This window comes from Zeugodacus cucurbitae, chromosome 5 (assembly GCF_028554725.1).
Source record: "Zeugodacus cucurbitae isolate PBARC_wt_2022May chromosome 5, idZeuCucr1.2, whole genome shotgun sequence".
Taxonomy (NCBI): Eukaryota; Metazoa; Arthropoda; class Insecta; order Diptera; family Tephritidae; genus Zeugodacus; species Zeugodacus cucurbitae.
The window spans coordinates 38,669,089-38,686,136 of NC_071670.1; the positions used below are offsets into that span (position 1 = coordinate 38,669,089).

Consider the following 17,048-nt stretch of genomic DNA (forward strand, 5'->3'; position numbering starts at 1 on the left):
CAAAAATACTATTCGAACAAGATGTATATATTTTTATATAGACATTGTCTTCATAAACCACCATTTAGGATAAAAAATATTAGCTTTGATGACATCTTCAGCCTTCAAAACTACACAGATTTGAGTTCAGCTAATTGCGGCCTAATAAATCGATGTTATCACTTCGGTCACAAATAATCCGTATAAAATAATTTTGTAGAACTCATTTTTTGCACGTTATTCTAATAATAAAACACTCCTAAAAACGGAAAATCAATTTAAGATCTTTATGACAGAAAAAGCTATAGATTCATTGTTTTGTTAATGGTATTAAAAATTTATCAGCATACGGATATACAAATTTATTAACTGCCATAATTGAGCAGTTATTTTAAAAACTTTTTGTTGTGCAAAACAAAAACACAAAAATAAAACAAATTATATATAAAGTTGAATTTCGAAATTAGCCATATTGTTCGACAGCATATTAGGAAACAAAACGCGGTTATAAACAAACGGTTGTATATTTTAATTAAAAGTTTTAATACATTTTGAAACACACCGACTTGTGAACAGTTTAAACATTTAGATAGATTAAAAATAATTTAATATTTTTATATTTAAAATGTAATTTATTTATATATCCAATATTTTATACATTTTTTATCTTTCACTGCTATAAAAGCCGCCTTGGACAGCGCATCACAACGCATGAATTGGCACACATTTTTTTATTTATATAAATACTATATTTATATATATAGATTCTGATATATGTAAATATCTGCCACTAGCACTTAATGTACACATGTGCGTGGTGGAAATCTATGAAAGCACACATACACAGCAGCATCACAAAGCGTTGTCACAAAACACACGGGGGACCACGACCAGACGGCGAGCACTTGGCAGCACAGTCAGCACGCACATATAGTTTATGAATTAAAAAGACAAAAAAAACACTGTTTATATATATTTACGCTCTGTATTTATTTATTTTCAGACACAACACACACTTTCTTTGGCGATTTTCACTTACTTTCCATGCAGAATTTTCACATTTCACATTTCTCTACAACTTGAAAAATTTTCACTTCCTTTCAGTAACGCCGCTGCTGCTGTTGATTTGTTTTTTATATTTTTTGATATTTATTTATTATTCGGCACGATACAAGCGCGCGCGTACGAACGCTCACACAGCGGCTGATACTGGTACTGGCGCTGGTGCTGGCGCTGATGCTTGGCGTGCACAGCTTCTTTGCGAACGCTGTGCTACGCTCGCAAACAACAACAAACACAAATAAATAACAACAACAAATTGGATGTCGTCGCAAATATATATATTTTAATCAAAAAACACACACACTCGCGTACGAATTTACACAACATTAAAGCAAAGCCAGCTGACGCGGCGCTCAATAGCACAGCTTAGACAGACTCGCTCGCCCGGTTTAGAGTCTGTAGCTTTAACAGCTAGTCAGCCAGCCAGTTAGCTAGCTAGCTATTTAGCTAACGCATCTTACTAGCTTCTATAAATATTAACTGCTTAACGGCTGTACTATACTCCACCAGCCAGTAGAGTAGAGTAGAGATAATAAAACAGTCAGCACACACACACACACACAGATACACATAGAACACACCAACGCAATACACTGATACTGACTGTCTGACCGACGACTGTGCCAGCGTCTGAATGAAATCGTACTGAATCGGCAGAATTGGCCAAATGGCGAAAGTGCGCTGTGTGTACTATGCTACGAGCAAAAATAGTATTAGCGACTAAGTAAGTAGGCAGTATGTAGTCGCAGCAGCAGCGGTGGCAGCGACGTCGACAGCGAAAGCTTCTACAGCGAGTTGGTTGTGGAGCGCACGATGGAGAAGAAGAAGAGGAAGCAGCAAAAGCAGAGACACCAACAGAAATGGGGGAAAAAAACAAAAAAACAGCTGTGCGACTGTGCGGAGCATAGCAGAGTTGTACGGCCGAGCCGGGCGTTGGAGGCCTCAATGTCTATTTGAACAGCAGCCAAAGTGGGAGCAGCCGCAGCAGCAGCAGCTGGAAAACAAAAGCTTTAAGTGGCACAAATTGTGACGAAAGAGTGTATGCTGTTGGCTTGCTAACTAACAGCCAACCCACCAATCGACCACCACACCTCCCCCTCCGCACACCGCACCCAAACCCCACAACAAACTGCCGGCTAACAACCCTCAGTCAGTCATAAGCACCCTATATTCACGGCGGCACGAAGTGACAAAACACGCACTCACTCGCCGTCGCTGTCGCCGTCATCGTTGTCGTGCACTGACACATGACAATCGTGTGCAAAAACAACAACAATAAAAAATAGCAGCGAAGACAACCGATTGTCTGTTTGCACACAGACACACACTAACACACTCGCCTAAATGTAAATATGTATTTAAATGCGTTTATTTTTGTCACAGCTACTGTGCTGCCTTCGCTACTGTTACTGCTGGAGTTCGCTCATTTCGCTGCTGATAAACATCGCAACAACGGCGAACAATGAACAGCAGCCAGCGCTGGAGCAGCAGCGCAGCAGCTTCATCATATGCACAGCATACTAATAAATACAATAACAAAGTAATAAAAAACGTATAATCGCAGAAATTATAAAGTGTAGCAGCAGCAAAGTGAGCAGAACAGCGCATTACAGTGCGAGCGAGTTAACATTAACAGTCCTCTGTTAAAATCAATGCAACTCGTTAGTGGCGCAATGCTCTTGCTGTTACTGGAGGAGCATTCAATGTTTAGCGCAACATCTGTTTGGTGGTGGCGACCACCCACCCACACACTCGTTGGTGGCTCTATACTCTACTCAAGGTGGTTTTCCTGCTAATATTAGTTGTTGCTGTTACTGCTTTCATTCTCATTTTTGTGCTCTTTCTCTCTTTTGCTTTTAAGCTTTTTACTGTAACTGGCGCGTATCGCAACAGTTTATCATTAATAATTTTGTTACTCTTTTTTTTTTTTGCAATGCTGCCATTTGTTGAAGAATTCTTTGAAGGTTTTTGGTTAAGGAGATTATTTATGAAAAAAATTCATATGGGAATAAAGGTGAGTAATTTTGGAAAACTATTTTGAGATTAAAATGTATTAAAACAATTGATTGTGTATAGAATGTCATCTCAGCTATGTGTAAAAATATATTTTATGAGCGATTTTTTACACTGAAATTTAATATTACTGACTAATTGTTATAGAACTCGGTTCATTATGTGACAATTAGTAAACTTTAGTTCGAAGTTTTAATGTTTCATAAGTCAGCGTTATCTTAAATATTCAAAGATTTAACGATATAGACTTCTAAGAGACATCTATTAAATCCATGGAGAGATATTTCTTGAATTACTTTGGACAATAGATATTTTAACTATTATTAAAGAAAAAAGGAGAGTCGGATGCTATTCAATCAAAATTTGGTTGAACTGCTAATGAAACATGCAGTCATTGCAATGGGATTCAAATAAACGGAAGAATCAAGAGTAAGTCAAAGCAGTCTAAAAACATTATAGAGAATGTTTTTAAGTATACAATTTACCTATAATATATTACAATGGAAGTGAGAAAAATATAGCTCGAGATATATCTTATTAATATTGTTTTAAAGTTATGATGAATTTAATTTCCCTGAGAGAAACATACATTTTTATATCAAAATATCCCATAAAATGTTAGCATAAAAGCGAGAAATATGAATTTCCTTTGCCACGCTTGCAAATTGATCAGAGTTTGAACCTTAATATAGAATAATTATGCCTTTTGTCTATTAAAAAATAATTGAGTTAGTAATTAAGGGTTCATATACGATATTTTATACTATTTTATGAAGTGTATGTTTTAGAGGACGGTCTCTTGATTGAGCGAACTAATATTTTTTTTTATAAAAATTAAAATACAGCTTTTGTTAATTGACTAAATTAAGATAGACTTATATTGTTATAACAACCTTTTCGCACAGGAGTTAATTGTTCAATTAACCGGCATTTGCTCGATTAAAGCACTGATCTAGAACGATTTACCATACAAAAGATAAATATTATTTTACCACATTAATTTTTAATCGAGTTGAAACTGGAATACAACTCTACAGGAAATTGGTTGTGGTTATTGATCAAATACTACCTAATTAGATGATGAAAGTTCAAATTTTCCTATGAACAACAAAAGGAATGTATAAAAGCTGATAACAGTTAATCCAGTAGCAGGCTGTGCGAATGCCAAAAATTGATTTGTCATTTATAATCTCAATCTTAATGTACTAAATTTATTTGACTGTGCGAAAAGGCTATAATATGGCTTCCATTTCATTTATGTCCATACTTAAAAGCCACTAAATTTGTTGTGAAAATTTTAAATAAACTTGATTGGAATAAGATTAAAAAAAAAATCATATCATAAACTTCTAAAAATTTGTTTGTTAAAAAAATAAGCGGAAACCAAACATTAATGAAGAATCAATAAATTTTGAATTATTAATATTAACATGATTATCCTTTAAAATTAAAAACAAAAAAAAAATTATAAAGAGCTGGCAACACTCCCACTACCTATCGTCATACTAAAAATATTCCACGAATTATGTAAACTATTTTCGCGTTCTCTTCCTCTCTAATATACCCCATATTTAATTTTTTATCAACTGTTGAACATTTCGATATGCATTTCTTATCGAATCATTATGCCATATCTCCCCTTCTACTAAAAATGCAATTGTTCTGGAGTGTTTATTCAATTTACAATTTACGAGCATAGCGAAGCGTTTACGGGTTAAATAACACACGCTCGTGCTTTGTTTTGAGAGTTTGCTTGCACAGTTGCATTCGTTGCGCTTGGCTTATTTACAGTGAAATATTGAATTTTCTAGCGATATTTTGTACGCTGCTAAGCGGATTGGGCGTGAATTGAAGTAAATGCAATGCGATGAGGAAGTTTAGGGGAAAATTGAGGCTTTAGATATTTATAAAAATGACATGCAACGAGAAATAAAGGCTGGAAGAAGCATGGTTTAACTAAAAAATACATTTTGGAACGATCTTGGATTAAAAATTAGAATTCTAATTTAAGTTCTAAAATAAAATTAATAACTTTTTGTTAACTTTTTTATGAATTTTACTAATGGAAGATCATCGCTATGCGATTTTAAATATTTAAAAGCTTTGAATTAAAATTTTTCTGAAAAAGTGTAATTTACCCCTATAAAATATCTAAAGATCTATTATTTTTTTAGAATTTTAATTATAGTCTAGGGAGCCCACAACATACGTATTTTAGACTTTAGCTAACAACAACAATGACAAGTACTAATTTGTAACTAATAAGCAGTATCAAAACAAGGAAACATCAGTATCGATGAAGATCACAAAGATTCATTTATTATCATTGTAAGGGTGAGGGTTTCATAGCTATATGAGCTCTCGCCAATTGATCTTCTAGTAACTGAAAAACGCTCAATGGTGAATTGTTACATATTATATATATATTTTCCCATAGTCTCTAGATGGAACATAGGGCCTCGAATGGTTACATAAATTATACAAACTCATCGAAGGAATCCGAGAAAGTAAACTTTAACCAAATTGAAATTTACACCATGAATTTTTTGGTACTTTCATTTTAAAAAAGTATCCAGATGATCTCTGTTAAAAATCTGACGAATCTTACCTGTAGACATTTAGAAAACATGCTCTTACGAAGCATTTCTAGAGAGCTTAAGATATATCGAATTCTTTTCTTCTTTTTTGAAAGATTCAGAGTCAAGTTTAGATTAGGTTATATTAGAAGTGATCGATAAATGTAGAAACCTCATTACTAAGGCGACTAAACCTCCTTTGAAACATGAAAAATAATACTTGGATGAAGAAAATGTGTTATTTTTCCTGAAATTGAAGATCTTTTGGCTTCAAATTGTGCTAAAGGTAGCCTTCCTCATTATATATTCACTTTACAGTTAACAGTTTTAATCCGCTTATAGCGTTTTCACACAGCCCAATTAATTGATCTGTAACTTTTTTTTTATTGAGAAACCTTTTTTTGTTCTTCACACTGTCGGATACTCGAAAACCGATCAGCTGTTATACATTTTGCAAATCGATCTTAATCAGCGTTTTAATCGAGCAGAGGTCGGTTGATTGATCATTTAGCTCCTGTGTGAAAAGGCTATTAGGTCGTTAGGAGCAGATAGACTTATATAATTAAGAAGAAATCCCATAGGCTGATAGCTATAAACTTATGGGTTAAAATTACCCAGAGAAACGAAAGCAATTATATTCATAAATATATAGGCTTGATTTACGAAAAAATTGCCACTTAATATATCTATTTGAAGATCATAAGATGATGGCGTCCAAAAGTAGGCTACAAATTTTTAAATTCAACGAAAAAACAGCGTGTTTCAAAATTGGTAAAGAATAGCTTAATGATCTTGATAAATCAATTTTCAAAGGGAGTGCTACTATTTATTGTTTTGAACTCAAACTATGAAAAAATAGTAATTTAAATATTTAAAATTGAACTTTGCGACAGTGAACAGTTAGAGGGCGCTTTTGTCTGACAGCAGAAATACTATAATTCTGACCTAAGTTTCAATCAACAGATCTGATTTTGTTTATACAAATGATTCCGGGAAAGCTTTTAATTGCTTTAAGCCTATTAGAATTGCAATTTTTCAACATTTGTTACTAAGTTGCCTCCCCAATACAATTTATAGTATATCTTTAGGCGCCATATATCAACGCTTCAGCATTGAAAATATTCAAATTGACCTGAAAACAACTTGAATTAAGATACATTTGCATTTCACAGAACTCCAACGCCTGTTGAACATGTTTCTATTTCCAGCGAAAGCAACTCTGCCGACCCACGTATTAAAAATTAAAAATGAAATAGCAGATTCCGTTAAAAATTATTTTTACAATAATGGTTGGTGCAAAAACAGCATTGTACACGTAAAAAATTGCATGTTTCGCCTTCATAAATTTAGTTACGCCAATTAAAATTAATACAGCACTGCGCCAAAGCGGCGAGCGCTACAATGCAATGCGAACGGCCGGACGGAGGAACCGACAAAGAGTAGTGTGCCTAGCGAACGGGTATTTAAGCAAAACATACACTTGACGCTGTAATTAAAATTCAAACTAATGAAACTTTATCGTGCAAAACAACAAACAAACAACAACAGCAACAAAAAATAACAACAACAACAATTAAATCGAAATCGAAAGCAAAGCAAAACAAAAATGTGCAAAACGAAGGGAAATTGCAAACGTTTGTCGTCATTAGCACAGCGAAATGCGGTTTGTAGTTGCATGCAACCGCGCAACAACAACAACAATAACAACCCAGAATGCACGCATCACCGTTACTGTTACTGTTGCTATTGTTTTATACTTTGTTGCATGCGGTGCACTTTCACTTTTATGTGGCCGCCACCACCAAGAAACAGACGTCATAACTTCAACTTAGCATTGCGCCATATGCACCCCCCCCCCACCCCTTCCTGTTGTTGTTGTAGTTGAGTTTTGTTTGTACTCTAGTTATTTTTACGTCTGCAATTTTAACCTTTGGAATTTTGCGCTGGCTCACGCAATCAATTGTTGTTGTTGTTATTGTAAAAGTTTTAAACATGTAGAATTTATTTTTAGACACTGCGCACGCCTTGCTAGTTAGCTCCTTGCATATAGACAAACAAATTCCGACTTTATAGCGGCATAAACAGTTAAAATATTCGTAATTTGTTTGTGTGCGGAGTTTAAATTGAAAGACGGGTGGTAAAATGTGGTCAGCCCTGCGTTTCCTTGGTTTAAGAACTCCATGGGAGGACAAGGTCATGCCGGAGGGCGGCTGGCACTGCTTTTATGAGTTTGTTTGTTACTTTTGTTGTAGTTGTAGTAATTTCAACTTAGTTTGCTGTCATCGATATTGTGGTAGCGGTAGATTCAGGAAACGTCTCTTTTGTAAAGGGTTGCTCGAATAAATAGGGTTAGGTCAATTATATCTAAGATTGAGAAGCTCGAGAGCGTCCAACGCTAGATCCAGAAAATGTTGGTCATGTTTTAAGATAAGGTTATTAGAGAAATAAGAGAGTTACTCTGACTCTGCCCTCTAGGGGGTCCCAACAATATCTTTTATAAATTCACTTTCGGTAAGAATACATGGGCTCTGGAGAGTCTATTCATTGGATAACATATCTGCTCAGCTTAGCCTGAATATCTCTTTCTGTCTCTCTCTATCTGATCTTGAGTTCTGAGAGAGGTATTCCTCTTATAAAATATAACCAACTGAAGAACTGAACTAAGATATCTCTTATATTCCGAATAGAACGATAATATTCTGCGACTATTCTTTATTTTGATTTTTGGATGAAGTACGGATCTAAGTATCCTTATAAGATGTACAGTTATTGAGATCCTTTGAGCAAACTTGGACTATATTTTTAGATTTCTTGTCTTGGCTATATTTCCAACTCACGAGATATTCATTATTATATATTTGTTTTTAAACAATTAAAAGCTCTAAACAGTAATCCAATCTGAACTAACTTTGACCTTTGACTCTTCTCAAGACCCAACCTTGACTTCAAACTTGACTGACTGAGTAGATAATGTAATTTGCAATACGCAACTATCTCTTTTTTATTTGAACCTTGGTCTTTATAATCCAACGTCAGTAAAAATCTAAAGAACATTCGAAGACTAATCTATAATACTAATCTCTAGTATATATAAAATGCGTTAATATTAGGAGAGTTAGAGGATAATATACGACACGAAGGCGAATGAATCTTTTCAGAAATCTTTAGCAGATATTGAGAGTTATAGATTCTTATAATGGAGTACTAAGACCTTGTAGTCGAAGCCATGATGAAGGCATATATCTAACAACCTGAGACGAGAATCATTTGAGAAAAGAAAAGCCAATAATTTATTGATACGCATCCACCATATTATCCGGATCTAATCCCAATGACTTGATGGGACCATGATCTAGGTATATACCTGACAACCTGAGACGAGAATCATTTGAGAAAAGAAAAGCCAATAATTTATTGACACGCATCCAGCATATTATCCGGATCTAATCCCAATTACCTTTTCCTGTTCTCCGACTTCAAGAAAATGATTTAAGAGAAGCTTAATGACAATTGAGAGGAATCAATAGGTTTGAAACAGATGTCTAGGTAAATCAAGCAACAAAAATTATAACGGTAAGTTGGAGAAACGCTATCCCATATTAGCATGACTTGTCCATATTAGAACTTTGAAGTTTAATATCGATTATGGGCCAAGAAATTGCTCTTTAAGGAATGAGAGGACTGTTATTTGAATATATATTTGATTCGGTTCTTAAACAACCGAATGCAACTCGTATTGAAATGAAAGGATAAGAACAAAATATTGTATCCCTAATCGATATGAATAACTGACACAACTCCTAAAATGGGAGAGAGAGAGAGAGGTGTAATTTTTTTCTCTCTTATTTTTTATTACTTTAGGTATGTTGTTAATTTATTTACTGCTTTAATTACTAAACTACTTTATGCTGAGCCTTAAACTATTAAAAAAACTGTCAAATAGATGTGAGCACATAAACCCTTATATACTTAAATATATAGTGCGAATAGAGAGCGGACAGTTTAAAGTGCAGCAGGTGTGACTAACAGTTAGAAAATTGCATGCTTCGACAAATTTCTATAAAAATACACATACCTTTCTTGGTATATGTGCATGAAATATCAGGCATTTTTTCAAACACATGTATGTATATTGCACAGTTGATTACTTATGGTACATGCCCTGTAGGAAATACGGAAGCAGATGGCACTACATAATACACATTTTATGAGACATAAATTAAGTTATGAAGTTGCTTATTGTCGTAGATGATTATTAAAGGAAACAATTAACTGATGATGTGGTCAAGGGTATTAAGAGGTCCCCGGTATCAAGCTTCTTATGTTCAGCGATACATTTTTTTTACATTTTGCGATTCATACTCATATAAATATTTTGAAAAGGGTATCTAGAAGTGCACCTCACTCTATAAAGTTACTAATAACACCACTATACAGCTTAAGTCCTCTTTTCGACTGTCGGGGTCCTTTTTGGGTTCTTGGAACCATTCCATATTATAACTTCAGATATCAAATCCGTTTCATACTGATATTCAACTATTAAATATTGAACCAGGCGAGAGAGATGGCCTTATGCTGATTAGTTTTACAGTAATTTCCAATTTATAGTTTAATCAAATAAAAACCATAACTAGTTACCCAACTAGTTCCAAATTCACTAAACCTAATCGAACCAGAAAATTTTCCTACAGGGTAAAGACAACACTAAACGCCTGCATAAATGCATGTGGGTGTTTCAGCAGCACTTAGTGCGACAACAAGCAATGAGATTGTAAAATGGAATAATAACAACAACAACAACAGCAACAGCAAGTAAGCAATGACATTCCCAACAGTCGAAGTGCTGCCACCAATGTGACGATTACAAACGAGCTGCGAATGACGACGAATTTACTATGTGCACTAAGCAAAGCAGCAAATGCACTGGCGCACTTACACACACACATACAGCCACGGGCATTAGAATATACACACACACATGCATATTGCGAATATGCACGGCAGCTGGCGCACATTAAGTGATAACGACAAGGCAACAAAGTGTCAGCGGAATAATAATTTAATTTAGCCATAAAACAGTAGCAGTTGGAACACTGTGCGACTGTATTAGTGTGTGTCTATGTGTGGTGAGTTGCTGTCCGGGTGGCAACGCGCAATCGTCGTCACTTCTAATGGTCACATATATGTATGTGTATTGATTGCTTGTTGTTTTTGTTGTTGTTGTGACCACTAGTGACGCGTATGCATACGAGTACTATAATACCCACTGCAGCACTGCATATTATCGTTACTGCGAGCAAATCACTGCCATGCATTCGGTTGCGGCATGTCAGCCATGGTTGCAATGTTGCATTGTTGCACTATTTTTATTTTATTATGCCACTTATATGGGCACCGCCCGCCAGTGCTCCAGTCCACACACTCACACACATACACCTAAGCAAGTATAATGCGTTGTGTAGTTAAAGCCAGCACGCTATGCTGGCGGCCACTCACAGCTCATGGCTATGGGCACACGGCTCACGGCTTGTTGCATGCTCTGGCTGGGCGTAAAACTATTTTTAAAGTAACCGTAAATTATCTTCCTTACGTTTGGCGTTGCATTGAAATTGAAACGTACGGACTAAACACTTTAGTTGCCGCCGTATTGTATGGCAGGTAATCATTTGTCGTCGTTGGCAAACGTTCGTGCAGGTGTGTATGGTTTTATGAATTATTTGCGAAATTGCTTGTGGCAGGAATTCAATTACTCGTACACACAGTTCACTTGAATGGATTGAACGGTGATTTTATTATAGTTGGAGCGAAATTGTGTTTGCATGGAGGTGGGTTAGTGGGTGCGACTGGCATTTGGCTTTAGTTGTATGTAAATGTATGTATATGTATATATAAATATATATTCTAACTTGTACAATTTAATTTTTTAAATTAGAAAGCAAATTATTAAATTAAAAAAAAAAAGATTATAATATAATATTAACAGGAGGACTTGTTTTTCTGCAATTGTCGTAGGGGCAAAAAAATTTCTCAATTAGTTTTGATAATAATATCATTCGACAACAGAAATAATGGAGTTTCTAAGAGACGCAACATAGCACGAAGTCTTTTCTTCAAAGCATATTCAATTAGTTGAAGGTTCCTACTGTACTACAATCGCTCTGGAGTAACTCTTGATTTACTCAAGAGGTTCATAACTGGCGACGTTTCACGGACTTATGCTTGAAAGCCAAGTCTAATAATAGAAACTGTAGAGCTTGGAGTAATCACAATCGAAAACATAGATGAACGGATAAGATTTTGCTCATTGTTGAATTCGATGCGAGGAAATCTCACTTTATGGTCGGACGATCAGATGAAATTTATAGTGAGACAGTATAAAAAAAAGTTCTATAGAAAATAATACTATTTGCTTGATTAAGTTTATAAGGACTTTTGCTGTTTCTCAAACCATGAATGGATGGAGATGTTTTACTACTGGGGAGATAAATTACGGGAAAAATCAAGATTTTGTCAAAAATCCATGATATGTCAGTGTTAGAGCTGAAAGAGAGCTCTTTGATAATTTTTTTTCCTTAATTTAAAACATTTAACTAACATTTAACTAACATTTAACAAAACCTTTATTAATAATAAAAAACAAGTAAGGAAGGGCTAAGTTCGGGTGTATTTATTTAACTTTATTTATATTATATAATACACAATTTGACCCACATATTCGTCATATATATTGTATAAAGTCCATTGAAAGTTAGAAACCCTAATATTAGGTTAAATGCACCGAGTTCCTCACGTTCGATATATGGGGCCTTGAAAACTTATTGTCCGATTTCGGCGATTTTTAGAATGGGGCTGCCACACAATAAACATAGTACTTGTGCAAAGTTCTGCACCGATATCTTCACTAGTGCTTACTTTATATATTGTAAAGTAAACGATTCAGATCGTCTTCAAAGTTCTGGTAGATAGGAAGTAGGCGTGGTTGTGAACCGATTTGGCCTATTTTCGCAACATATCATTGGGATGCAAGGAAACTATAACAAATCAAGTTTCATTGAAATCGGTCGAGTAGTTCCTGAGATATGGTTTTTGACCCATATGTGGGCGACGCCTCGCCCATTTTCCATTTTGTAAAAAGATCTGAGTGCAGCTTTTATCTGCCATTTCTTATGTGAAATTTTATGTTTCCAACGTTTTTCGTTAGTGAGTTAACCCACTTTTAGTAATTTTCAACCTAACTTTTGTATGGGAGGTGGGCGTGGTTATGATCCGATTTCTTTCATTTTTGGACTGTATTAGGAAGTGTCTAAAAGCAACGACTGCAGAAAGTTGGGTTTATATAGCTCTATTGATTTGCGAGATATGTACAAAAAACTTAGTAAGGGGCGGGGCCACGACCACTTCCCCCAAACAATTACATCCAAATATGCCCCTTCATAGTACGATCCTTCATACTAAATTTTATTTTCATAGCTTTATTTATGGCTTAGTTATGGCACTTTATGTGTTTTCGGTTTTCGTCATTTTGTGGGCGTGACAGTGGACCGATTTTGCTCAGACCGAAAGCAACCTTCCTATGGTGCCAAGAAATAAGTGTTCCAAGTTTTATTAAGATATATTAATTTTTACTCAAGTTACAGCTTGCACAGACGGACGGACGGACGGACGGACGGACAGACAGACATTCGAATTTGAACTCCACTCTTCACCCTGATCACTTTGGTATATATAACCCTATATCTAACTCGTTTAGTTTTGGGTGTTACAAACAACCGTTATGCGAACAAAACTATAATACTCTCTTTAGCTACTTTTGTTGCGAGAGTATAAAAAATTATAAATTTATGAATGGACCTAATAAATGTGTTGAAAAAAATTTCTTTTTTGATCGTTTTGTTGAATAATATTTATTGGGTTGCCATCATTTTGTAATTTGACATATACAAAATGAAATAACTAGTTGTAACAAAATAAAACATGGAACACTGTTTTAAAGGCGTTCTTTAAAAATGTATCAAACAATTTAGACTATAAATGATAAAGAGTTACCATTTATGCAATAAAACAAAATTAATTCAGAACCTTTTAATCAGTAAATAAAAAATTAAATTTGTCACAGTGTTGCCACTTATGCGGCGAACTATTATTCGTTTAATCGTCTTTAGTTAGTAGTATGTTAGTACTACTGCTAGTTAGTAGTAAGACCCCTTAAACTGTTTTCAACGTGCATATACATACATACATATACCAAACTAAACAGTCAGCACAACGACCTACCCTAATATTATGAAAATACTTATTTACTTATATTCTCATGTATGAGTCTATATCTATATCAGTAAGTGCGTGCAAATTTTATCAGCCCGCTCAATGCTCAACCAGCACGCTAATACATTACTACGCTTCGAAGCGCCATGATTAACGAGAACAGTGTGAACGAACACAATAAAGCAGAGCAAATACATATATACATACGTATTTATATATGAATGTATGTGCAGTTGAAAGTTCAAAGAGAACGCCATTAGTATGAGAGTTAACAGTGGCGGAAGTGCAGTAACCGCGCAACAGCAGCAGCTGACTGCCAACAGGACACGAGCGATGAGAACCGACGACGGATGTCGAACAAACACATACAACTAACTGTACAATATAAAAATATAGATGAGAAAGTGGAATGAAGAGAGAGCGAGCGAGCAGGCAGGCGAGTGTGTATATAGGCGCTGAAAAGAAAGACACACACACTCACAGATGCTGGAGGCTGTGTGTGTCATGATGACGAGGATGTTGGCAATGAGTTGCGTACTTATGCTGCTCTGCTGCTGCGGCAGCTGCTGCTTATCAAGGTGAGGTGTGTGGAGCGTAAAGCTCGCTGCGCGCTGGCTAGCTGGCTATGCCTGCTGTGTGAAGGCTTAACGGTGTCGGTGCGAGGAAAGGCCAAAGTACGGAAATTGCGCTTGAAAGGTTACTAACAAAAACAACAACAACACAAGCTATGGCAGCAAGCATTGAAAATAGATATATATATGTATATATATATAAGGCAGGGGGAAGCGTGTGAATAAAATGTAGGCAAATTGAAAGTGCGTGTATATGTGTGAAAAGTGAACAAAGCATAGAAATTGAAGTGTTTGACAAAAGGAAATTTCATTTAAAAATCGTACGTTTTTAAGATGAGCCGACACACACACACACCCACACACACACACACTTGTGTTCATCTCCACTCATGTTTACTACACATGTGGTTGCCTACATTAAGGCGCACACGCTCGACTTGCGGGCAAGATGTGTTTACGCAAACACAAAACGTTGCCATGGGACGGCTTACCAGCCAGCGGTGGGACGCACATTAGACCGCATTTAAGTTTAATGGCGTTGTTTGACGCTGCTACTGCTGCTGCTTAGGCTGTTGTGTTCTTACTTTTTGGAGCGCACAACGCTACACAAGACACTCGCATGAATAAAATGTTAATGATAAAAGAAGCAAAACAAAAAAAATCTCCTACGAATTGCCAACTGTTTACATATACTTGTATAAATGTCGTACGCACTCTCGCACTGGCCAATGACAATGTGCAAAGGAGATGGGTTCAGTGTTGCTGGTCGTTGACTAATTCGAATTAACAAAATGTCAATGATAAATAAATGCAAAGAAAAATAAATAAATAGCGCAAAGTTTGCAGTGAAGTAGAAAAATAGCCGTCGCGGGAATTTAAGTTTGGACATAATTTTTTTTTGGGGAAAAAAATGTCAAATGAGCGCTTTCAGTTTTCAGTGGTACAATGAGAGAAGTGAACTGAGCCGGACAACTTATGAATATTTATATATTTTTTTCTTAAGTATATTAATATAACGGGTGATTTTTTTGAGGTTAGGATTTTCATGCATTAGTATTTGACAGATCACGTGGGATTTCAGACATGGTGTCAAAGAGAAAGATGCTCAGTATGCTTTGACATTTCATCATGAATAGACTTACTAACGAGCAACGCTTGCAAATCATTGAATTTTATTACCAAAATCAGTGTTCGGTTCGAAATGTTTTTATCGACAAATTTTGTTCAGCGATGAGGCTCATTTCTGGTTGAATGGCTACGTAAATAAGCAAAATTGACGCATTTGGGGTGAAGAGCAACCAGAAGCCGTTCAAGAACTGCCCATGCATCCCGAAAAATGCACTGTTTGGTGTGGTTTGTACGCTGGTGGAATCATTGGACCGTATTTTTTCAAAGATGCTGTTGGACGCAACGTTACGGTGAATGGCGATCGCTATCGTTCGATGCTAACAAACTTTTTGTTGCCAAAAATGGAAGAACTGAACTTGGTTGACATGTGGTTTCAACAAGATGGCGCTACATGCCACACAGCTCGCGATTCTATGGCCATTTTGAGGGAAAACTTCGGAGAACAATTCATCTCAAGAAATGGACCCGTAAGTTGGCCACCAAGATCATGCGATTTAACGCCTTTAGACTATTTTTTGTGGGGCTACGTCAAGTCTAAAGTCTACAGAAATAAGCCAGCAACTATTCCAGCTTTGGAAGACAACATTTCCGAAGAAATTCGGGCTATTCCGGCCGAAATGCTCGAAAAAGTTGCCCAAAATTGGACTTTCCGAATGGACCACCTAAGACGCAGCCGCGGTCAACATTTAAATGAAATTATCTTCAAAAAGTAAATGTCATGAACCAATCTAACGTTTCAAATAAAGAACCGATGAGATTTTGCAAATTTTATGCGTTTTTTTTTTTTTAAAAGTTATCAAGCTCTTAAAAAATCACCCTTTATAAGACCAGTCTGAATCTCTATAAATGTTTAAGGAAACCAATGGATTATTTTAAAACGTAATTTCTTATGGCTAGATATTAATTTCGGACCTTACTGGGTTTCCGAGATATAAACATTGGCCATGAAAGTGCTACTGAACGAAATTAAATAACAATTTTTGATGAAAGCTAGAAAACAGTAGTAGAATATGTGGAAAATGTTCTGAAGACCTTTAATAGAGTGAAATTGGAAAACTTCTGGTAGTCTTCCCCATAGACATAATCTACTCTTCCAGAAAGACAAAATCTACTCTTCCGCTCCTATCTCCATGTTTCAGGCAGAGGAGGCACCCTTTAAGATAGCAGCAGACACACTGCTCCGAAGTGCGGCAACCTTCAGAGAGGTGAGTATTCACTCCGGCAACAGAGCGGCAATACTGACCTTGGATTTGATGACAGTACGTTCTAAGCTAGTAAGGGAGTGTCTAACATCCTTATCAGTAGATTGAAACTATTTTGCAATCCGACTTTGTGGTACCCGTCACCGCGGAATCGCTGGAAACTGCAAAGCGGATCAGCTTGCTAGGGAGGGTGCCCTAGCAACACTGACGTCGGAGTTGAAGAGGGTGGGTAGTCCGTGGTCCTCTAGTGC

At 36.0% G+C, this 17,048-nt stretch overlaps 1 protein-coding gene across 9 annotated transcripts in view; it reads right to left on the reverse strand.

Annotated features, from left to right (window-relative positions):
• The window catches only part of LOC105212007 (cAMP-specific 3',5'-cyclic phosphodiesterase), a 332,058-nt gene that overhangs the window by 161,907 nt on the left and 153,103 nt on the right, over nt 1-17,048 (reverse strand). The window contains exon 1 of one of the 9 annotated variants that reach the window (XM_054232138.1): nt 1,646-3,860. The exons of 7 other annotated variants lie outside the window; for them this stretch is intronic. The gene's annotated coding sequence lies outside the window, so the exon portion shown is untranslated. Of the gene's footprint in view, nt 1-1,018; nt 3,861-17,048 lie in introns of those variants that run through there. One more of the 9 variants, XM_054232137.1, reaches the window with a different exon arrangement.